Genomic DNA, 23932 nt, shown 5'->3' on the forward strand with positions numbered 1-23932 from the left:
TTATTGTTTATAATCAAGATGAGATACAAGTATACTGGAGTGGGCTTATCTCTTTTAAAAGTTTTCCTTCTCTTTCTTCTCCCCTTTATCCTTTCCTTGCCCAAGGACTCAGTTCGAGTATCAAACCACTCCTTGCTGGTGGAGGGGCAAGAGGAGGAAATGAAATGGATTATATTGTTATGCTTTCTTCTGCAATATCGTTGGAAGTGCTCCATGAATGATGTTGAAGTAGCTAAGGGAGAAGACAAGACATGTAAAGGTCTTTCTAGAATTGGTGCTCGACCTGTCCAATTACTGCAATCAACAAACCAAATATATCACTGAACTATAGTCAAAACTGTAGAGTACAAGTCAGGAAGTTGTGCATAAATTGTACAGTGGTCTAATGAATCCACATCTTAAGCATTGTCCAGTTCTGATCGTCGAGATATAAGGCATGCATTTAAGCCATGGAGGCAGTGCAGAGAAGAGGCATGACACCGATTCCTAGGGTCACAGAACTGAGTAATGTGGATTGACTGGAGAGACTTGAGCTTTTTGAAAGGAGGCAGTTAAAAGGTGACTTCATTATAAGAGGTAAATAAATAGTGTATGTATGGAAAAGGTAAATCCACCACATAACCTCAAATTAAACTGTGACTATGGGACAAAGGTTCAAACTAACAAGGTAAAAGGTACATTTCTGGCTGATAGGAAGAAGTTCTTAGTTTATCAACACATGGATTGAGCTCCTGGGTAGGCTAATGTTGACAACTTGTGAATTATTTAAAATTAGTTTGATACTGTAATAAGAGGGTGGAAAAAGAAAAGGTTGTTAATTCTGGATGGATGGGTGAAAATGGTATGAACTATTCTTATCCATATCCATCTTTATTTACTTTTGGGCTTATGGAAGAACTGCATTGAGTTAATTGTACTTTTTTTATTGCTTTTGAATTGATGTTTAGGATTTTTTTTGTCTGACCACAAACTTAACAAGGGAAGCTATCTTTGGATTTAAATTAAATTCCTGGAGTGAAAATGCTGTCTTGATTTTGGTTCAGTCTTGGGCTCACTTGGTAGTCTCTTAGTCAGTAGGTTGTAGGTCCAAACTCCACTCCAGAGACTGAATACATAAGGCAGCTGACGTGCTCAATGCAGTAGTGAAGAAGTGTTGCATTGTCAGAGGTGCTGTCTTTCAGATGAGACATTAAACTGAGGCCCTGTCTGTACTCTCAGTTTGACATAAAAGATCCCACGGCACTATTCAAAGAAGAGCAAAGGTGTTATCATTGGTGTCCTGACCAATATTTATCCCTCAACCAATATTACTAAAACAGACTATCTGGTTCTTTTTACATTGCCATTTGTGGGACATTGCTGTATTGACTGTAAAGTGCTTTAGAATGCCCTGAGATTGTGAAAGGTGCTTTATAAATGCAAATCTTTTCTTTTGGTTAGTCTTACTGTTTTTATGCCTCTTTGTTGCATTTGGTGTGCAAGGTTGCAGTTGGCAGTAACCTAGTTTGTGTATGCACTTTATGAAGAGCTAAAGCTTCTAAGTTTTCAGGTTTTGGAGGAGGGAGAAGAGTGTGGCAGCAGAGGAAGGAGGATGGATTATCTCCGAATATCACATTTCTTTGTGTATTTGGGAGAGAATTTGCTTTTGTGTGATAGGATACAAGTTTTGATTTTCAATTTTATTTTTGTGTATGGAGATCTTGCTTTTAGGCATATAGGGTTCTTGCTTTTGTATGTATAGGGATTCTTGCAATTTTATGTAATCCTCTACAACACATTCACTGGTTTTGTCAAGTGTATCTGGGCCATAGTTTCAAAATATTGGACATCTTTACATTTAGTAATGATTAGCTCTTGTGCTTTCATATAAGGGACAAAATTCTAGGTGATATCTCTGTTGTGGATGCAGTCTCCTTCACTGTGGGTGCTATGTGCTGATCGTTTAGATTTACGCAAAATTTCGTGGTAGAGTTGCAGCCTCACTCTGTTTTGTTTCTGATAGAAATGTTGGGCACTGACTTTCATGGTCTTCCAGTAGAGAACATACTATTTCTTTGATTTTCGACAGGATGGAATCTGGTTTGGGCCACTTGGTCTGCATATTGGACTGTATTGAATCCAGGGGTAAGAGGTGGGGTTTCTCTTGAGCAGGGCCACAAAACAGGCCAACAAACATGTGCTTTCAAAAGTGGGCAAGTTCACAATGGTGATGGGGTGGACAGATGTTGGGTGTTTAGAATCTGTGCCTTTCCAATATGAAGGTGCCAGTGCCAATTGTTTTGAATAGTATTTTAATATTCATTAGTTTTTCCTCCTTTTTTTTTCTCTCTTTCTGTTCTTCGGTCTCCTCTCTTCCTCTTAACCTCTCTCTCTCCCTCCCTGGTGCGTGCTCTTGCACCTTTCTACCTCGCCTCCTCTTTCCCGCTCATCTACCCCTCTGCCACTGAGGTGATTTCATTGAGCTGATCGTGCTTCAAAAACCAAATGAGCAGTTTGATGCATTGGGTTGGTGTGTGGGTTTTTAATCGTGAAATCAGGAAAAGGAAGTGTGAGATGGGGCCCTATAAGTTTATTAGCCATGTGCTATTTCACTTTGCCAAATTTCTACCTGATTTATTTAGTCCAATTTATTCTGAGCATTGCCAACATTGTTCAGTTTCTTTATTTGGTGCTATTTCTGTATGAATCTCCTTTTTAACTTCATGAACAATTGATCTTCATTTACTTCATTTATTTTCTTCCAACTTTTTTGATTTTTGTGCTCCACCCGCCGCCATCCTCTCTTCCCTCTCCTCATTTACCCTGAACACTGTGGGCCAACCAATCCACCATCCTTCTAATTTGGCCTCTGTTAGAACCGTAGAATAACTACGGCACAGAAGGAGGCCATTCAGCCCATCGTGTCTGTGCTGGCCCAGAAGGAAAAAAATTGAAACTATCCGCCAAATCTAATCCCACCTTCCAACACCTGGTCCATAGCCCTGCAGCCCGCAGCACCTCAGGTGCACATCCAGGTATCCCTTAAAAGAATTGAGGGTTTCTGCCTCCATCACCGTTTCTGGCAGTGAATTCCAGACACCCACCACCCTCTGGGTGACGAAGCTTTTCCTGTTGTCCCCTCTAATCCTTCTACCAATCACCTTAAATCTATGCCCCCTGGTAATTGACCTCTCCAAAAGGGGAAACCAGTCCTTCCTGTCTACTCTGTCTAGGCCCCTCATAATTTTGTATACCTCAATTTAAGTCACCCCTCAGCCTCCTCCTGTTCTAAGGAAAACAACCCTAGCCTATCCAATCTTTCTTCATGGCTGCAACTTCTGAGCCCTGGCAACGTTCTTGTAAATCTCCTCTGTATCTCTCTCGAGCCATTATGTCCTTTCTGTAATGTGGTGATCAGAACTGTATGCAATACTCCAACTATGGCCGAACCAGCATTTTATACAGTTCCAGTATTACATCCCAGTTTTTGAATTCTATACCTCTGCCAATAAAGAAAAGCATTCCATATGCCGCCTTTACTCTATCTACCTGTCCTGCCACCTTCAGGAATCTGTGGACATACGCTCCAAGATCTCTCACTACTTCTACCATTCTCAATATCTTCCCATTTTTCCCAACTTCTCTCCCTCAAACCTTTCTGCTTGACCTCTTCACTCATCGCCTGTCCACCTCCTCTGTCCCACCTGTTATGAAAGTGCGTCTTTTTTACAATGTTTTGTTTGCGAATTTGTATTTTGGAATCCTGGACATTTGGTTTATTTGGGAAAACTGAAAACACTCCTTGGCTTTTTTATTTGCAAGGGTCACTGAGAGGTCAGGTCTTGTTTGAAAACGAACCTTTTACTGGATATCGCATGCCTTAAGCTCAATAAACAGAAACCTTCATAACTTGGAGATGCTTACAGATAAGTGGCATGTCACGATTTATGGGGGTTTCACTTCTGAGATGATGTTTTGGTTCAGTTCAGTAGACTGGTGAAAACAGTTGGAGATCAACTTACCGAGAGGAGAACACCTAGCTCATCTCTTTCCTCCTGTCTCTGTGAAACGCTGCGAGGATCCAGTGTGTGGGAGCTAAAACCCCTGATGCTGCATTTCTCCTGAGAAGCTGGAAAAACCTGTCAGATTAATTCTCACTACCTCCTGAAAAGAACTGCTCCAGAAAAGATTCCAGTGACCCATCTACAAGTTCTCAGATGCCAGACTGTATGCCATTTTGGGACACAACATATCTCATCCTTTTTCTTCAAGTATTTGGCCAAAGTTGTTTTTTTTTGTCTGTTTTTGTAGAGCTCTGCAGAGAAAGTTGCTTTATTTGTTTTCTCTTTAACCTGAGTGTGTGTGCGGGTGTGCGCGCGCAAAGGGAACTTTCAGATTTCAATCTGTGTTGATGCTTTGTTACTGAATAAGTCTTGTTTTATAATCTGATAGTTTTGTTGTTTATTAAAGAAATCTGGTTGGTATATTTTATTTTGGGATAAAGAGTAGAGTATATGATTGACCATATCAGTAGCTGGGTAAACATTTAAATATATGTGACCTGTGGAGAAGTGGACCTAGAAAAGACAGTGCACTCCTGCCGCCTCAGTCATAACACACTCCACTGTATCTTGGCAGCCCTACCTAAATTCCAGTTCAATTTATTTTCTACATTCAAGCCCTATTTGGCATATGACTGCACTTGATCTTGACTCTCTATGTGTACTGCTTTGAGAGATCAACTAATAATGTCTTAAAACTGAAGTCTCTACAAGCTTCCAGCCAACTCTTTGTATTTATAAATTCCACTGTTCACATGTATAATGGAAACTGCATAAGCTTGTTACATAGTAATTATACCCTTCTGCCAGGGAGAAGCTACAGTGCCATCACTTGCTGGAGATTGTAATTAATGTCGCAAGTTTAATATAGGCAGTTTCCAATTTAAAATAGATTGTGGAAATAGATATTTATAATGGAAAATATAAAGATATAAAGCATGACTTCAAAATAGTAACCTGAATTGTATGTGTCTGCTTTGATCCTCCATTGAGGCTTCATCTGAAGACTACACTTTGTTTTCACACCATGTATGAAACAGCACAAGAGCTTGACTAGTTCTTTCAAAAGTTCTATCAAGTTAGTCGAACCTGACTAGCGTTCATGTACATCTTCACGTCCTTTGATCAGTCCATGCCCTTCTTAGTATTCATTTATTTTTATTTCTGATTTATGGCCACTAGTAGTTTTCTTACTAGTGTAAGGCCAATAGTTGTCAAGCTTCTGTCTTTCACTTCCTGAACAGAAATTTGAAATGTGATGTTCTCTAGTCCTTTTGTCTCCAAATATTTTTTGGAAATTTATGTTTCGTCTTTGCTTTCTCATGCCTATGATTTTTCTGGGTGCTTACAGTGTGGCCCTGGACTCTTCAATTTCTAGCACCCTCTGCTTTTCATTATTCCTTATTAATGCATATATTACCTCCCTACTGGATTATCCAAGGCCAGTGAAGACCACTTTTTTTTTTAAAAAAAGGCCGAGTTGCCTAAAGTATTTCTCAAGCAACTGATTTTTTTTATCGACTATAATATCACCAATCTCATATTTGAGTGGCCCCACCCCCCTCCTTTATTATTCTTTCTCCTAATGTTCATAAAAACTGTTATTTCCCATTTATGTTGGCTGCATTTTCTCAGCCTCTCCGCCTTCCTCCTCTTTGCTTCTGTCTGTTAATTATGGTATTTATCACTGCTTGTGTTGTTAGCTTTAGTTTTGTTGGTGTTTTTTCTAGTCTTTTGGTGTTAGCTTAATTTGAGCCTTTGGGCAAATATGAGCTGATCAGAGAGCATGAACTTCTAAAGTAAAAACAAGAAATGCTGGAACCACTCAGCAGGTCTGGCAGCATCTGTGGAAAGAGAAGCAGAGTTAACGTTTTGGGTCAGTGACCCTTCTTTGGAACTGACAAATATTAAAAATGTCACTGGTTATAAGCAAGTGAGGTGGGGGTGGGGCAAGAGATAACAAAGGAGAAGGTACAGATTGGACAAGGCCACATAGCTGACCAAAAGGTCATGGAGCAAAGGCAAACAATATGTTGATAGTGTGTTGAAAGACAAAGCATTCGTACAGAATAGGTGTTAACGGACTGAATATTGAACAGCAAGTGCAAACATGAGAAAAAAACAGTGGGTAAGCAAACTGAACAAACTAAGATGAAATGAAATAAATGCAAAAAAAAAGGTTGTAAAAAATGTAAGAAAGAAAAAACAACTAAAAATGAAAGTAAAATGGGGGGCTGTCATGCTCTGAAATTATTGAACTCAATGTTCAGTCCGGCAGGCTGTAGTGTGCCTAATCGGTAGATGAGATGCTGTTCCTCGAGCTTGCGCTGATGTTCACTGGAACACTGTAGCAATCCCAGGATAGAGATGAGAGCAGGGGGGAGTGTTGAAATGGCAAGCAACCGGAAGCTCGGGGTCCTGCTTGCGGACCGAGCGGAGGTGTTCCGCAAAACGGTCACCCAGTCTGCGCTTGGTCTCCCCAATGTAGAGGAGACCACATTGTGAGCAGCGAATACAGGATACTACATTGAAAGAAGTACAAGTAAATCGCTGCTTCACCTGAAAGGAGTATTTGGGACCTGGGATAGTGAGGAGAGAGGTGGTAAATGGGTAGGTATTACACCTCCTGCGATTGCAGGGAAGGTGCCATGGGATGGGGACGAGGTGGTGGGGGTAATGGAGGAGTGGACCAAGGTGTTGCGGAAGGAACGATACCAAGCCACCGTCCAAAGGACTGTCACTGACCTCATCTCCTCTGGAGATCTTCCCCCTACAGCTTCCAACCTCATAGTCCCGCAACCCCGGACAGCCCGCTTCTACCTCCTTCCCAAAATCCACAAACGGGACTGTCCCGGCAGACCTATTATGTCAGCCTGCTCCTGCCCCACTGAACGTATTTCTTCCTATCTTGACACTCTCTTTTCTCCGCTGGTCCAGTCTCTTCCCACGTACATCCGTGACTCTTCTGACGCCCTACGTCATTTTGACAATTTCCAGTTTCTTGGTCCCAACCGCTGCCTCTTCACTATGGACGTCTAAACGCTCTACACCTCCATCCCCTACCAGAGTGTTTTGAGGGCTCTCCGCTTCTTCCTGGAACAGAGGCCCAAACAGTCCCCATCCACCACCACCCTCCTCCGCCTGGCTAAACTTGTTCTCACATTGAACAACATCTCCTTCAACTCCACGCACTACCTTCAAGTAAAAGGTGTCGCTATGGGTACCCGCATGGGTCTGAGTTATGCCTGTCTTTTTGTGGGATATGTCGAGCATTCTTTGTTCCATTCCTACTCAGGCCCCCTCCCCCAACTCTTTTTCCGGTACATTGATGACTGTATTGGTGCCATTTCCTGCTCCCACCCCGAACTGGAAAACTTTATCAACTTTGCTTCCGATTTCCACCCTTCTCCCACCTTTACATGGTCCATCTCTGACACGTCCCTTCCCTTCCTCGACTTCTCTGTCTCCATCTCTGGGGATAGGTTGTCTACTAATATCCATTATAAGCCCACCGACTCCCACAGCTACCTCGACTACACTTCTTCACACTCTACCTCCTGTAAGGACTCCATTCTCCCAGTTTCTCCGTCTCCGACGCATCTGCTCTGATGATGCTACCTTCCATGACGGTGCTTCTGGTATGACCTCCTTTTTCCTCAACAGAGGATTCCCCCCCCACTGTTGCTAACAGGGCCCTCAACAGTGTCCGGCCCATTTCCCGTACCTCTGCCCTCAACCCTTCCCCTTCCTCCCAGAACCGTGACAGGGTTCCCCTTGTCCTCGCTTTCCACCCCATCAGCCTCCATATCCAAAGGATCATCCTCCGCCATTTCCGCCACCTCCAGCGTGATGCCACTACCAAACGCATCTTCCCCTGTCCGCATTCAGAAGGGACCGTTCCCTCCACGACACATTGGTCCACTCCTCCATTACCCCACCACCTTGTCCCCATTCCATGGCACCTTCCCCTGCAATCGCAGGAGGTGTAATACCTGCCCATTTACCTCCTCTCTCTCCTCACTATCCCAGGCCCCAAACACTCCTTTCAGGTGAAGCAGCGATTTACTTGTACTTCTTTCAATGTAGTATACTGTATTCGCTGCTCACAATGTGGTCTCCTCTACATTGGGGCGACCAAGCGCAGACTGGGTGACCGTTTTGCGGAACACCTCTGCTCGGTCCGCAAGCAGGAACCTGAGCTTCCGGTTGCTTGCCATTTCAACACTTCCCCCCCCCCCTGCTCTCATGCTCACATCTCTGTCCTGGGATTGCTGCAGTGTTCCAGTGAACATCAACGCAAGCTCGAGGAACAGCATCTCATCTACCGATTAGGCACACTACAGCCTGCCGGACTGAACATTGAGTTCAATAATTTCAGAGCATGACAGCCCCCCATTTTACTTTCATTTTTAGTTTTTTCTTTTTTACATTTTTTACAACGTTTTTTTGCATTTATTTCATTTCATCTTAGTCTGTTCAGTTTGCTTACCCACTGTTTTTTCTCATGTTTGCACTTGCTGCTGTTCAATATTCAGTCCGTTAACACCTATTCTGTACGAATGCTTTGTCTTTCAACACACTATCAACATATTGTTTGCCTTTGCTCCATGACCTTTTGGTCAGCTATGTGGCCTTGTCCAATCTGTACCTTCTCCTTTGTTATCTCTTGCCCCACCCCCACCTCACTTGCTTATAACCTGTGACATTTTTAATATTTTTCAGTTCCGAAGAAGGGTCACTGACCCGAAACGTTAACTCTGCTTCTCTTTCCACAGATGCTGCCAGACCTGCTGAGTGGTTCCAGCATTTCTTGTTTTTATTTCAGATTTCCAGCATCTGCAGTATTTTGCTTTTATGAACTTCTAAAGGGTAGATCATATCTGCCTAATCTTGTTACATGTTTTGAGATCACTAGCATGGCCAATATGGGAGTTATTACGAGAGTGCTTTTTTTTTGTAACATGTTTTTTAAGGACTTAAAGTTGAATTATGGACATGGATTCATCTGGAATCTTGAAGAGATGTTGAACTTTGTGTGTTGTTTTAAAAAGTCACCAGAAGGATCTGGATTTGGCTTGTAAATAAGATCTTACTAAAGGCACCTGTCTGTGGATAATCACCCATCAGGGGTTGATTTTGACTTGGGGAGATGTTTACAAAGAAGTGACAGCTCAAGATTTATAGAAGTCGGGAGGCTTGACTTCTGGAATGTTTTTAGTTTTAATTTGAATTGTTACAACAGAATATTGGGTTTTGCCTGCCAGAAGAAGACCAGCTCAGCTCTAGTTCCAACTGTATTTGAAGAAACCCTGCATATCAAATGTGTGGGAACTGTAACCTTGTTGCCACGTTTCTGCTGCAAGGCCTATCTGAAGTCTCTGTAGCTGTATTTCTTGGAAAGCCTACCCAAACTGTCTTCAACGCCTGGAAAGAACTGTTCTCGGAACATCCCAGTGACGGCCATCTATGCGCATTTGGGACAACAAACCAAAACCAAGTACAAGTATTCTGCCTAAGTTTTTTTTTGTTTTTTTCTTTGTTTTTTGTAACAGCGCTATAAACAACAATCCCTCTTATTTTTCCAGTTAACCAGTGTATGTATGTATATGTGTGAGGGACTAGGATAAATAAAGGGCTTTAATATTTCAATCTGTGGGTATGTTTTACTGCATTACTTGTTAAGACATGTATCATCGTAAACTAATTTTGTTTAATAAAGAAACCTGGTGTGTTTTATTCTGAGGAAAAATAGAGTAAATGATTGACCGTATAGTTAAGTGGGGAAAATGTAATTATATGTTGTGACCTGTGGAGAAGTGGGGCTAGAATAAACAGTGCATTCCTCCTGCCTCGGTCAAAACAGTTGGCCATCCAGAAGCTTCCAGAAGTAGACTACTGGCAAAAGTGAGGGGGCATAGAATTGGAGGTAACCTTGTGACGTGGGTCGTTAATTGGCTTGGAGTTGGGAGACAGTCAGGATATAGGGAATGTTCTGATTAGTGAGATGTGGCAAATGGCGTTCCCCAGCAATCTATACCGTGGCCTCTGCTTTTCACTGTATTTATTAATGAAGAATGAAGGAATAGAGTGTCTTACATGCATGTTTGCAGATAGCACTTAAGATAGACACAGTAAGTTTGTCTTGATGGGAGCAGTAAGTTACAAAGGGACGTGCACAGCCTGAGTGAGTAGGTACCCTTCCCCTTTCAAATTGTGGAGTGTGGTGAACTGATACAGCATTTCTTTGCTGAAACAATCTTTTGGCAATACGTATGTATGTATTGCTGTTGGATACTCTGTATCCAGGAAGGCTCACATAATGTATGCCATGCACGTCACTGGCCCAGTACCTATTGCCATGCTTGCACACACCAGTTACTGCACTACACATAAGCACTAATTACAGGGTGTGTGGGGAAGGTTTCACAAGGTACTGAAATTGCATTATTTTTTTTTTAAGTATTTCATATCTACAAGTTTTCTGATTTTTATAAAGACTTGCTAGAGCTCATAATCAAAAAATTGTACATTAAAACAGGATTTTATCATTCTGTTTGGGCATTTACTTCTGGCTCAGTTTGAGATGACTGGTTTTTAACAGTGAAGCAATTCAATCTTGACAGTACTCGGGAATTATCACTTGTGCTGTGGCATTAGATAGACTTTAAACTTGTACTTTAAGGATTATTTAGTCGTCATTCTGCAATCTTAATGAAGGGTTACATCTAAATATCTTAATATGAATATCCAGGGGCTAGATTTTCTGTCCAATGATGATGAATGGGTGGTATATCTAGATGAGTGCGCTAACTTAAATCTGATTTAGGAAAGCTATATGTACTATTGAGTGTGTCTGCATGCATTGGGGATCATGAAAGCATATTTTGATGCCAACTTTATGTATGTATTGCGCCGCATACCCTGCTGCATTTTACAAGCTCGTGAGCTTCAAAGATGGCAGCATGCACGCGCAGGCTTTACTCCACAGAGCTGCAACAATATTAAATGTGGCAGCTCATTTACATGGCTGGAGCGGATCTCTTCCCCCACCCCCCCCCCCCCCCCCCCCCCCAGGATGACGTGTAGGGAGCGGGCAGTCCATCCCTGGCAATGGCGTCTGGCGCCACTGTGCAGCTGCCAATGCCATTTTTAAAGGGCTTCCAGCCCTTGCATTTAATTTAAATTTTTAAAGTCGCATGCATTTTAAATTTAATGAAAACACATTAAATAAAGGTTTCTAGCCCCTCTCCCACTGCCCCCAAGAACTAGACAGCTCATTCCTTGCCCTCTCGCGCCCCCACCCCCCCCCCACCAATACTTACCTTGTGTACTTCACCAACACCTCCCACCACCCCCCCCCCAACAAAGTTCCCAAACTTTTATCTTTAACCCTTTCAACTATCCCCTACACTAATCATATTAGTTTGACCGTGCTGCCCCTTCCCTCACTATAATACCTACCTCCTCTCCGCTCCCCACCAGCGTCCCACGTCTGATCTCCAAATGGAGATCCAAAGGCGTGGAAGTCAAGGCAACCGACCACAATATCCGAGCGGTACAGCCCCGGTGGGAGCAGGTAAGTCATTAATTCATTGCTTTGCATTAATTAACATTTAAATTCTGTTCCCATCCTCCAGCGAGGGAGGGGTTGCCATGATGCCTCGCCACTGCTGGCAATATAGGGCCGGGCCTTCAGGTGTCGAGGCCTGTGGTGGGCCTCTCCCAGAGGCATTTTCTGTGCACCCCCGGCCACGATCTCTGATGTCATTTCAAATTTGACTAAAGCTAGTTTATCCTGAAGTTTCATTGTTCAATGTTGAAGCAATGATGGATACACCAAATTAACTGGTGTATTTTGTTGCAAGCACGAGAGAACTACCAGTTGCTCTTTGAAGCTTCTAATTTGTGGTCAAAGTTAGAGACTCCAATTTTGATTTTAAATTACTCAAATGATTTTGAACTGTGGTTAAAGAGCTAAAATTTAAGCAATAACAAAGTTAACTTTTATGTAAGTGCTTCGTGTGGTTATACTGTCCTTAATTTAGCAATCAATATCAGCCCCTCTCCCACCCCCGCAAAACATCTAGACTGCTGTTGATATTTGTGCCATTAATTTACTCCTTCAGATATGTTTGATTCAAGCTGCAAAATTGATGGAATAATCATTTAATCTTTCCTTTTAAGGTGTTATTGGGAAATCTCGCAATTTACAGCTCTTCTCTGCGTGTGTGCGCAGTTGGTGGTGGTGTGGGGGAGGTGTTGGTGGCAAACGAACAGTCGAAGGTAAAGGGGAGCCCAACAACAAAGTTACCCTTGCTGAAGAGATTGTTTCCATGATCATGAGGGATGGTATGAGAGGGGTGAATGAGATAATGGAATTGGTTAAGTGTTGCAAAATGGTGAGGAAAATCATTTGATGCAACTTGTTCAAAAGCTAATGTTTGTGCTAAAAGTGAAGATTCACTGGATTTGAATGAAAATGTTGTATAAAAGCTGTCCGATGAATCAGTGTTGATTTTATTAACAAAAATGATGACGGACTATAGTTTCTATATAGTCTGGGCATGCCACTGCATAAACGTAGACTTTTTATTTGTTCAAGGGATGTGGGCATCGCTGGCAAGGTCAGCATTTATTGCCCATCTCTAATTGCCCTTGAGAAATTGAGTGGCTTGCTCGGTCAACCACTGGGTCTAGAGTCACCTGTAGGCCAGACCAGATAAGGATGGCACATTTCCTTCTCTGAAGAACATTAGGTGAACCAGCAAGATTTAAAACAGCTGACAATGGTTTCATGGCCACCATTAGAGCAGCTTTTTTTTTAAATTCCAGGATTTCACTATCTACTGTGGTGGAATTCAAACCCATGTTCCCAGGGCTTTAGCCTAGGCGTCTGGATTACTAGATAGTGACATTATCACTACGCCACCGCCTCCCCTTGAGGAAGCAGTAGTTATAATGTTGCTTAAAACTTGAATCTGAAACAGGGACTTTTGTCATGGAACACGATTGGTAGTTAGGAGCTGTTTTCTTCAGTCATAGATGTTGAAATTATAATAGGCAGATTTCAGGGAAAATGTTTGTTCCACGAATAATATTGAGCCCATTGGATGTAAACTTGTCTTTTCAACTTGGGTGAAAACAGTTCCCAATTAAACTTTCATATTCTATGACTATAAGTAAGGCACAAGGCCAGACTCTTGACAATTTGTATTTATATTCCTGGGCCTGTTTTTGCATATAGACAGCTTTATATAGCTTTTTGCAGAGTGAGAAGCTTTTGATTCTGTTGAAGTCTTCAGTGAAAGAATAACGAGAAATCTCTATTTCAAGCAGTACTGTTGCAATCAAGATACTAATTTGACTCAATATTTCTTGGGTCTCTGCTAGTTTAGGGTGATTTACTTTGTAGGCTAGAAAAAAAATTAACAGTTTCTACTTTGCTATTAGGAAATTTTTTCCTCAGTAAAGTTGAGTTTCCAAGCAGGCCTTCAGCTAAGCTGTTCTGATCCCTTAGATGAAAAGGCTACAAGACCAGTCCTCCATTCAAGAATATCCCACATTTCTCAATTGAAGGAGAAATCCTGAAGCAATTGAGAACCAGCAGTGGGTGGGCTTGGGTACAAGAAGCTCGAGTCCCGTTGATTCCTCGAGCTGGAATTCCAAATCAATAATTGTCTGTCACAGGGAGTTGTTTTTATCTGCAGCACCTCATTAATTTTTTGATCTGCCTGCAAGAGCAGCTTGGGTCTCCTCTGATGTTCCCCAAAAGATTGCCAGTGTTACATCTTGTGAAAGGCCATTGTCTTCACATAAAATAGTGGGCTAAAGGACAAAACGTTGGGGGTGCAGTTAATTATTACAATCTTAATACTTAAATGGATGTTTCCCCACTCCAGGGCAGAAATGGGAGTGCTATATATGGCTTTGGACTTCAGGGGGAGTGAAAATGAGTTTGTACTTTTGGTTACATTCCAGTGACTTTTGCTGGGAAGGTGTGTGAACATTGAATGAGGAGAATGACACCTCCCATAGTTGTTACATTTTTGGGTCTTTTCTAACGTCCTCATTCTAGATTATTTCAGCTTGTGTAGCTCAGAACACCTGCCTGGGCTCCCCAAAAGCTTAGAGAGCATTTTTCCTTGCTTTGAGATTAATGTGAGCTTCTGGTGAGTGACCAGCAAGTGGAGATAAATGCTTTTAGGTACTAGACTATCTTCTATCCCGCAATTGATCTTCAAAAGCTGTGCATAGCTTGATTTAGATTTAAATAATTAATTTATGAAGTGAACAGGGGAATAACCTAACTGATAGACAAGAGCCTAAAGAGAGCCTTCATGTTTACCTCAGTTCATTTTTTGTGGCCCTCTGTCCTGAATTGTCATGGTGGCCCAACAACTTGGATTACAAGGTAGATACAAAGCCTCTGGAGTTGGGCATTGAGTTCATCAAATCATCCATGATCTGGATAACATTACTTGTAGTACCACCCTGTCATCTGGTTTCGTCAAAGATTTCACCAACTGTCATTTCAAAGTTCAACTGTCTAAAACCACAGGGTATGGCTGTGGCTAAGGCTGGTGAGAAACTAACCTGAGTGATGTATTTTTTTTTACTTGGATGAAGACCGTCTTCAAATATCTAGGCTGTTAATCAAACTTTCAGTCCTTTTATAAAAGAAGCAAAACACCTTTACCCCAATCTCCTCTTCAGCGCCTGTGCAGATGATGCATGAATGAAACCATCTGCTCATCTTGCCACAAAGGAAAAGCAGTACTATAAGAATGAACTGAAACTTCCTGGTCATCCAAATGGCAGCACAGTAGTTTGCCAATCTCAAGTGCAGAATATGGTTCCTGTGGGTGTGAAGGTGGTGGCGGATGCAGTTCCATCATGGAAATAAAAGCGAAACACTGCAGATGCTGCAAATCTGAAATAAAAGTGAAGTGCTGGAAATACTTAGCTGGGCGGCGCAGTGGTTAGCACCGCAGCCTCACAGTTCCAGCGACCCAGGTTCAGTTCTGGGTACTGCCTGTGTGGAGTTTGCAAGTTCTCCCTGTGACCGCTTGGGTTTCTGCTGGGTGCTCTGGTTTCCTCCCAAAGCCAAAGACTTGCAGTTGATAGGCAAATTGGCCATGGTAAATTGCCCCTAGTGTAGGTAGGTGGGAGGAGAATTGAGGGAAGGTGGGGATATGGTAGGGAATATGGGATTAATGTAGGATTCGTATAAATGGTTGTTGGTCAGCACAGACTCAGTGGGCCGAAGGGCCTGTTGCAGTGCTGTATCTCTCTGACTCTATGGTCAAGCACCATCTGTAGAGAGAAGCAGAGTTAACCTTTCATCAGACCTGGCAAAGGTTAGAAAAGAATTGGGTTTTAAGTAAGTGAAGGGGTGGGGGTGGTAGTATTGGTGGGGACGAGAACAGAAGGGATAGGGCAGAGGGCAGGAGAGATAAAATAACAAAGCTGTCATGGGACAAAGGCAAAGAGCGTATGAATGGTTAACCATGTGCCTGTTTTTCGTGTGGATAGAGCTGCTCATTACTCTGCCATCATAGAAATGTAGGTTGAGTGTCCCAAACTTCAGACACACATTACTGGGTAGTGTAGACACAGGGGATTGTGGCCTCTATAAGGCTCCCTCCATACTTATCTTTCCCCCACCTCACCAACCCCCCAAAAAAACCGTCTGGGAATGAAGCCAGCAACTGCCCTGCTAACTCCACATCACACCCTTAAGACATTTGCAGAAAAAAAATAGTCAGGGAAAATAGGAACAGAAGTAGTCCATTTTGCCCCATGAGTCTCTTCCATCATTCGATTAGATCATGGCTGATCTATACCTTAACTCCAGCTACACACCTTGTTTCTGGAATCCTTAATAACCTTCCCTAACAAAAATCTATCAATTTTGGTTTTGTTATTTACAATTGGCACAGCTTCAACAGCTTTTTGGGGGAGTGTTCCAGATTTCCACTACTTTGTGTGAATAAATACTTCAGTTCAGCGGTGATGTTAGGCATAGTTCTAGAGCTAGCAAACCACAATAGTATCATTAATTTTATTGATGGGAGACAACTTGCAATCCACAAAAAGGTGGCTTGAGCCAGTTGCCTCATTTCATTTTCTTTTGTGGCCATCTCCCCTGAACGGTCATGTAGCCCAAGAACTTTGACCTCAGCAGCCTCCAGAGCCAGGCATTCTGAGTTCATCAAACCCTTCACAATGTTTTCTGCCCCCTTCGCTCTCTTTCCTCTCCCCCCCCCCCCCCCCCGTATATCTCCATCCATCTATAATTCCCTACGGCTGTGATGTTTAGAAAGCTCCTTTCCACTAGCATCTTCAAGGTGTATTATGAAAACTAGGTAAGTGACTCCAGATGGACTGAATCATTTTCTTTCAGGAGCTGATAGGTGTTCCACGTTGGCCAGAGGAATTTCTTAAGCTACTTGCAGACTGATACTGCCTCTAGGAGACAGTTATGATATCTAAAATTCAGTACAAACCAATCCCTTTAGAAATGGTGCTGTGCAACACCCAACTGTCTCAGAGATACATACCATGCATCCCAAACTAGAGATACGAGCCGCAATCTTGCCAACCTATCCCAATTCTGAAAGCATCTCCCAATGATGAACAAACGGATGATAGATTCTCCTCGTCTCACAGGTAACAAGTACTGGCCCAAGGCCTTTTTCCCATCCATCCTTCCCCCTCCCCAAGTAGAAAACTTTCCACTAATTTGTTTTTTTCCTAATAATCTTGGTTATCATTTGTTCATGATATCAGAAACCCAAGTTGTTCTAAACTGCAAGTTGCAGCTATTAATCTTACACCTATTGGATACCTTGTATGATGTAGAATGTTGTGCTTTCGTTTTCATGTGTGAAATTTCAAAACTGAACCATTAACAGAGACCTTTTGTACTGCCTTGGAACACAAATCCTTTATATTTAAAAAATAATTTTGGACTTTATCCAGTTTTTCAGTGAATCAATTAGTCTTAACTTTGGGTTGACTACCTAGAACTTTTTTAAGGCTTAAATCAATTGATCTAAACCTTAATCAGGCTGGCAGAGGCATAACACTTTAAACCTCCTCTAGTTGTCTTTAAATTTCACCCTCTTGGAGAATTACTGATCTGTTATATTCTTGCCTCTGCTGTTTATTCTGATACAAAATGTATTTTATGCCTATGTGATCTTTAAACTCATTTCTGAACAAAATTGAGCTGGTTAGCACAATGTATAACTGCTGACAGCTGGCAGAGAGCTTTCCAGTGAATCAGAATAGCGAACACTTGCACTAAACTCCAGAGTGATCACAGGATCTCTAAAGTTCCTTCTTTAAAGCATTCTTCGTTGTTTGAAAGATTGTTTTGATCACTGGAAACAATTTTTGGTAGGTGGCTTTCCAAAGAAATGCTTGGCCTCCTGAGTGCCAAATCATTAAGACGAGCCTGTAAAGAAAGCAAAATTACCTGCCTTTGTAAACGTTTTTGTTTCAAACAGCTCATCTTGCACATTCTGAAGCAACCCCTTGGATCTTTTTCAAACCTGTAATTTAAAACAAACAAAAAAAATCACTTTCAAAACAAATTGCTTCACTGTGTAAAAGTAATCAGTCTTGGGAATTGTATTTATTGGAATTGACAATGGGGAATAGACATGCCTGAATGTTATGACTGTGTCAAAATGTTGTACAAGGAATACTTTGGCAATTGTCATCATTTGGCTCCCTAAGCTGGTCCAATACTTTGTGGAGGCTGACGACCTTGAATAATGAGCTACATTTCTTGTGTAGCTGAAGTAAAGAAACAATGAATTTATTGAACTAAATATGGGATCACTTTAAAATGGATATGTAGCTACAATAATGGGTTTTGTTCAGGTGATAACATACCTTCTTATTTTCTGTAGTTTCCAATATAGGCCCACAGAAGGTCAAAGCAGAGGGATAATATCTCTTTATGAACTATTTGGAATTAGTTCGGCACAATTGGTAATTGTCATAGTCTATGGATACAATTTTTTTGTCCCTAGATTAAACTTTGGCTGTATTTAAGTAATGTATGCTATATTACATATGCATGACATGCTGGTTGTTGACGCATGCCAAAATAGAATGATGCATGATTTCGTCCAACTTTAATTCAGTTCTATAGATAGCTATAAATATGGTTGAAGAAGCTTCATTTGGCAATTATATTCATAATAGAAGTATTCTGTAGAACTTGCGGACAAGGAGCTATGCTGAGTTAATTGGACAATGAAGCTTGCATGACCTGGCTTTCATTTCACTGCTGGCAACGTTCTTGTGTGTATATATAAATTCAACTGAAGGTAAGTAACAAAATTAGCAAAAGTAGGAGTGAGATTAACAATTTTTAATCAAATCAAGTGCAGAAATATAATTTGTTAAAATGGAAATGGAAAACATTTCAGAGTCTAGATTTTTTTTTTTTTGGTGTGATGGAGCCTTCCGATTATGGGAGCTATTTTGCTAATGCGGCTTTTTATATTTAAAAATAATGCCTCTGGTATCCGTCTGATGTGGAGTACCAGTAGACAGTGACTTCATCTTATGTGGTAAGATTAGGATCATTTGTGTTCGAAGCAAAAGCTGTTGTCTGTAAATTGTAAGTTGCCTTTAGTTGGAATTTATTTTTAAATTCACAAATGAGCTGACCTTGGCGATGCATCTTTGAACACTTTTTCATTTTGTTTGTTTTCTCCGTGCAAGTTTTAAAGTATATAAATACTCGAATAATTACTCGTCCCTCATCCACAAAAGGACCATTACCTTTTTATAAATTTGACTTCATCCTATTGCACTGCCTGGCTGTTTTTGCAAATCTTAATTCGATTAGGTTAAAGTACCAATAATATTTGTTTAAATTACTTGTTCTTGCATATGGGGATATTAAGTCATATGTATGTAACTTCAAAGCTTCTAGGTTGCCATAACTAATTTTCAGAGATTTTCTTTAGAACCAGAATTTTAGTTCCTAGTGCAATTGGGGGAACTTGTATTATACTAACACTTATTACAGGCATTGTTTTTCCACTTCAATAGCTTTTCTTAAAAAAAACTTAGCATGGACATTTGCTTATTGCTAATTCCGAAAGTGGACAATACTGTAAACTAGTGAGTGCAAACCTACCGTATGCATGCTCAAAAGATTACTGTTTGCTGTAAAACGTGTGTGTGTATAAATAAGTTGGCTAAAATCTTTAAAGTATGGTCATCCAACACTAGATTCCGCCTTGGAAAATCATATGGAAACTGCCTGTGCAGTATTTTAACAACAATCAGGTGGAATCTTCTATTGATAGGTGCTCATTGATTGCACAGGTTCCATTTGGTGGATGATATGGTCTTCAAAGTTAACAGTTTGCTTTCTGCATGATGTTTTCAGTATTTTGGACTGCTGGCTGTAAGCCATTGGGTAAAATACTTCATTGATATTCTAAAGCTTTTAAAATGTAAGCCATGAGAGGGAAAAAAAAGTGATGTTTTAAGTGGAATGCAAACGGTGTTCTTAATTTGGAAGCCATGTTGACTGGCAGCTGAGTTCTGTTTACCTCAGGACTTCGCCTCCATGTTTATGGAGAGAAGAATATTCTGGTGATCACATTTTCACCAAATATTCAAGAACTGTTTAAATTTTAGCAAAGTTGACCTCTTTTGTCCAGACCGATGGTAAGGACTTCCTGCCAGGTTGGTTGCCATCTAAACAATGGTTTTATTTGATGCCTGGCTGATAAAACTACTGTAAAATCATCTGTTAAAAATGCTGGCTATCGATTAAAACAATCCATGACACAAAAATGTCTTGAAATACTTTACTATCGCAAAAACATTAATCAGATTTTATGCTCTATAACTTACTGATAGTGATCTGAAGCATTGGTTTTTTTGTGTATACACACAAACTGGAGGATGAAAAAACATTTTGAGCTGATGACTTGTACTGGTTTGGTGCTACCACAGTTGCTGATGGTCTTCTGTGACCTTACCCAAAAATGCTGTTCTTCAGTGCGACACTGAACAGCAGGTAGAGATGAGCTTTTTGACTCCTGACTCCATGCTACTTGAATCGCTCCATTTTGTACGGCATTGTCTTATCCTCTTTCAAAACTGCAGTTGCTCCTTCGTTCAAAAAAAAAGCTTGACATTTTCAACCCTTCTGTTCACTCTAACTATTGCATCATCTCTAACCTCCATTTTCAGTCTAAGGTCCTTGAATGAGGCATGCACTGGCACTGTCAATGCATTCAATTCAAAATACTCACTTCCTCTCTTCAAATCTTCCCCCCCGCCCCCCCTTCCACTTCACCCCAACCTATCCATTCAATCTTATTTAGCCCTGTATCTCCTCACACACCTGCAGACCTGATTCTTGATGTCAACTGACTCGATAGGTTGCAGGCTGAGTTTAAGTCTGCTCCAGAGGGTTGAACACAAAATATAGGCTGACATTCCAGTGTAGTACTGAAGGACTACTAGACAACTAAGGGATACTGTGGGAGTGCGGGTAAGTGGATCCGAGTCCACGAAAAGATCAGCCATGATCTTATTGAATGGCGGAGCAGGCCCGAGGGGCCGGATGGCCTACTCCTGCTCCTAGTTCTTATGAACTGAGGGATTTGAAGAGAGGAAATGAGTATTTTGGATTGAATGCATTGACAGAGAGTCACCTGGAGGTGCCATCTTTTGGATGAGATGCTAAGCAGAGGCTCTGTCTGCCCTCAGGTGGGCATGAGCTAAGCACTATTTTTGAAGTGCAGAGATCTCAAACTTGCACAGCTGAGGGAAGTTGCCAAGAAAGGGAGCAGCGAGGCCATGGAAGGATTTGAAAACTAGGATAAGGATTTTATAATTGAGGTGTTGTCAGACTTGGAGCCAATGGAGGTCCAGTGAAGAAGAGCAGTGGAATTTATCCCGCAACCAATTATCTGGTCATTATCACATTGCTGTTTGTGGGGCCTTGCTGTGGACAAATTGTCTGCCGTATTTCCTACATTACATTAATAATTTCCCTTCAGAAGTACTTCATTGGCTGTAAAGCACTTTGGGCTGAGAAAGTTGTTTTCTTTGGTCCCCTTCAACTCTGTTCCCTGACCACTCTTTCCATCCCTTTTCCTGGTAGCTATCTGAAGCTGAGTCGGGCCTTTCGCAACCTTGGTGTTGTGTTTGATCCAAAGATGAGCTTCCGATCAAACATTCGCTCCATCACCAAGACTGCTTACTTTCACCTGCGTAGCATCAATCCTGCCTCGAGTCATCTGCTGAAATCCTCATCTATGCTTTTGTTATTCCAGTGCACTCTTGCCTGACCTCCCATCCCACATAAATATATGGTCATCCAAAACTCTGCTGCCTGTATCTTAAGTCGCACCAAGTCTCGTTCACACATCAACCATGCGCTCGCTGGCCTACATTTGCTCCTGGTCTGATAACACCTTAATTTTAGGATTCTTCCATGGCCTTGCTGCTCCTTTTCTGTAACTTCCTTCTGCCATGCAAGGCTTTGAGCTCTCTGCACTTCTTCAATTCCGGTAACTTGTGCTTCCTGATTTTAATTGCTTCAGCATTGGGGGCTGTGCTTTCAGCTGTCTTGGCCTTAAGATCTGGAATTTCCTCCCTAAATCTCTGCCTATCTACACCCGTCTCCTCCTCTTCAGATACTTCTTAAAGCCTAAATTTCTGACCAGGCTTTTGGTTATCTGTCCTGATGCCGCCTCCTCCTACGGCTCAGGGTCATTTTTTAAAATTTTATTGATTCTCTTATTAAGTGCCTTGGGATGTTGTGCTGTGTTTAAGGTGTTAAATAAATAAAAGTTGTTGCTTTAAAATTTTGTATAACCATAGGCCTGTCTTTGCCCTGCTGTGGCAAAACCTTCAGCCACTTCTGCCCTACTTTCTGGCACTCCCTCCTGAAACAATTTTTTTTTTTTTCTCCACTTTTCTCTCTACTTTGAATAACCTCTTCAAAATGTATTTTTGGACGAAACTTTTTATCATCCCTACTAATTTATCCTTCAGTGAGTTTGTGTCTATTTCTTTGCTTTCTGCAAAGGGCCTTTGGGCTTTTACTGCATTAGCTCATGCTTTTTAAATTTCAGTTGTTTCTTTTGGTTGGATGGGGCGAGGAGGAAGAGAAGGTGGGTGTGTTGTGGCCAGGTTCAGATCTGCCATCAAATGCAGGTAATTTTTAGTAGGATTCACTTGACTATTAAATGCAAGATCATAGTTTGTCCACTTAATCTGCCACATTGTCTGAGATGTTAGTCAGAACTCGTGTACTGTAGCTTTTAACATTTAAGAGGTTGTGTTGCATAATTTGGGAGAATGAAGAAACAAAACTTCCAAAAATTACAATGTCTCAACATGGGCGCAAGTTCTAATCAATTTCCAAATTCGCCTTCCTCTTATTACATAATAATTCTCTGCCTAGTTTTCAACATTTTGTTTCAGTAGTTACGTAATTAAAGACAAGTATTTGCATTTTGGTTACAAAGCATTCATAAAATTTAACTATTTCAGAAAATGTAATTTATTAATACTAGTTTTAAGGTCTTTGTATATAAATGTGCTTTTTTGAAAAACTACCACTTTTTTTTTTCCCAAGTGTGATCTAGCTATTTAAGTCTTTTCCATCTGGCATGCAGGCAACGGCTTCATTCTGCTTATGTTCCATTCTCCATGCGGCTGCTCCATTCTCTGGTCTTTGCTTTGTCCCAGACTGCTTGTGAGCAATGGCATAAGCATAACTGGGCAATTTCTTAATAAATGCAAAAGTTTCTGTGTAAGATAATGGAGTTCCTTTCCTTGCAATATATGAAAGTCCAGTTTGGGCCTTTGTGTATTAATTGTAAGTGTGACAGTATAGAACTGATATAAAAACCAGAAATGCTGGAAATACTCAGCAGGTCTGGCAGCATCTGTGGAAAGAAAAAGAGTTAATGTTTCAGGTCAGTGACCCTTCTTCAGAACTGGCAAATATTAGAAATGTGAAAGGTTATAAGCAAGTAAAGCGGGGTGGGGCAAGAGATGACAAAGGACAAGGTCACAGAATAGCTGACCAGAAGGTCATGGAACAAAGGCAAATAATATGTTAATGATGTGTTGAAAGACAAAGCATTAGTACAGATAGGGTGTTAATGGACTGAAAATTGAACAGTTGCACATACAAACATGGAAAAGAAACAGTGGGTAAGCAAACTGAACAAACTAAGATGAAATAAAATGAACACAAAAAAAATTAAATATAGAAAAAAGAACTAAAAATAAAAGTAAAATGGGGGGCCCTTCATGCTCTGAAATTATTAAACTCAGTGCTGTAGCATGCCTAATCGGTAAATGAGATGCTGTTCCTCGAGCTTGCGTTGATGTTCACTGGAACACTGCAGCAATCCCAGGACAGAGATGTGAGCGTGAGAGCAGGGGGGGGGGGGGGGTGGGGTGGGGGGGGAGAGAGTGTTGAAATGGCAAGCAGCCGGAAGCTCGGGGTCATGCTTGCAGACTGAGCGGAGGTGTTCCGCAAAGCGGTCACCCAGTCTGCGCTTGGTCTCCCCAATGTAGAGGAGACCACATTGTGAGCAGCGAATACAGTATACTACATTGAAAGAAGTACAAGTAAATCGCTGCTTCACCTGAAAGGAGTTTGGGACCTGGGATAGTGAGGAGAGAGGAGGTAAATGGGCAGGTATTACACCACCTGCAATTGCAGGGGAAGGTGCCATGGGAAGGGGATGAGGTGGTGGAGGAGTTGATCAGGGTGTCGCGGAGGGAACGATCCCTTCGAAATGCTGACGGGAAGGGAGGGGAGGGTGCGTTTGGCAGTGGCATCACGCTGGAGGTGGCGGAAATGGCGGAGGATGATCCTT

The 23932-nt window shown here is 41.6% G+C and overlaps 1 protein-coding gene across 1 annotated transcript in view; it reads left to right on the plus strand.

Moving 5' to 3' along the window:
• The window catches only part of LOC137356496 (lysophospholipid acyltransferase 2-like), a 156845-nt gene that overhangs the window by 93928 nt on the left and 38985 nt on the right, over positions 1 to 23932 (plus strand). The gene's annotated exons all lie outside the window — the stretch shown is intronic.

This window comes from Heterodontus francisci, chromosome 3 (assembly GCF_036365525.1).
Source record: "Heterodontus francisci isolate sHetFra1 chromosome 3, sHetFra1.hap1, whole genome shotgun sequence".
Taxonomy (NCBI): Eukaryota; Metazoa; Chordata; class Chondrichthyes; order Heterodontiformes; family Heterodontidae; genus Heterodontus; species Heterodontus francisci.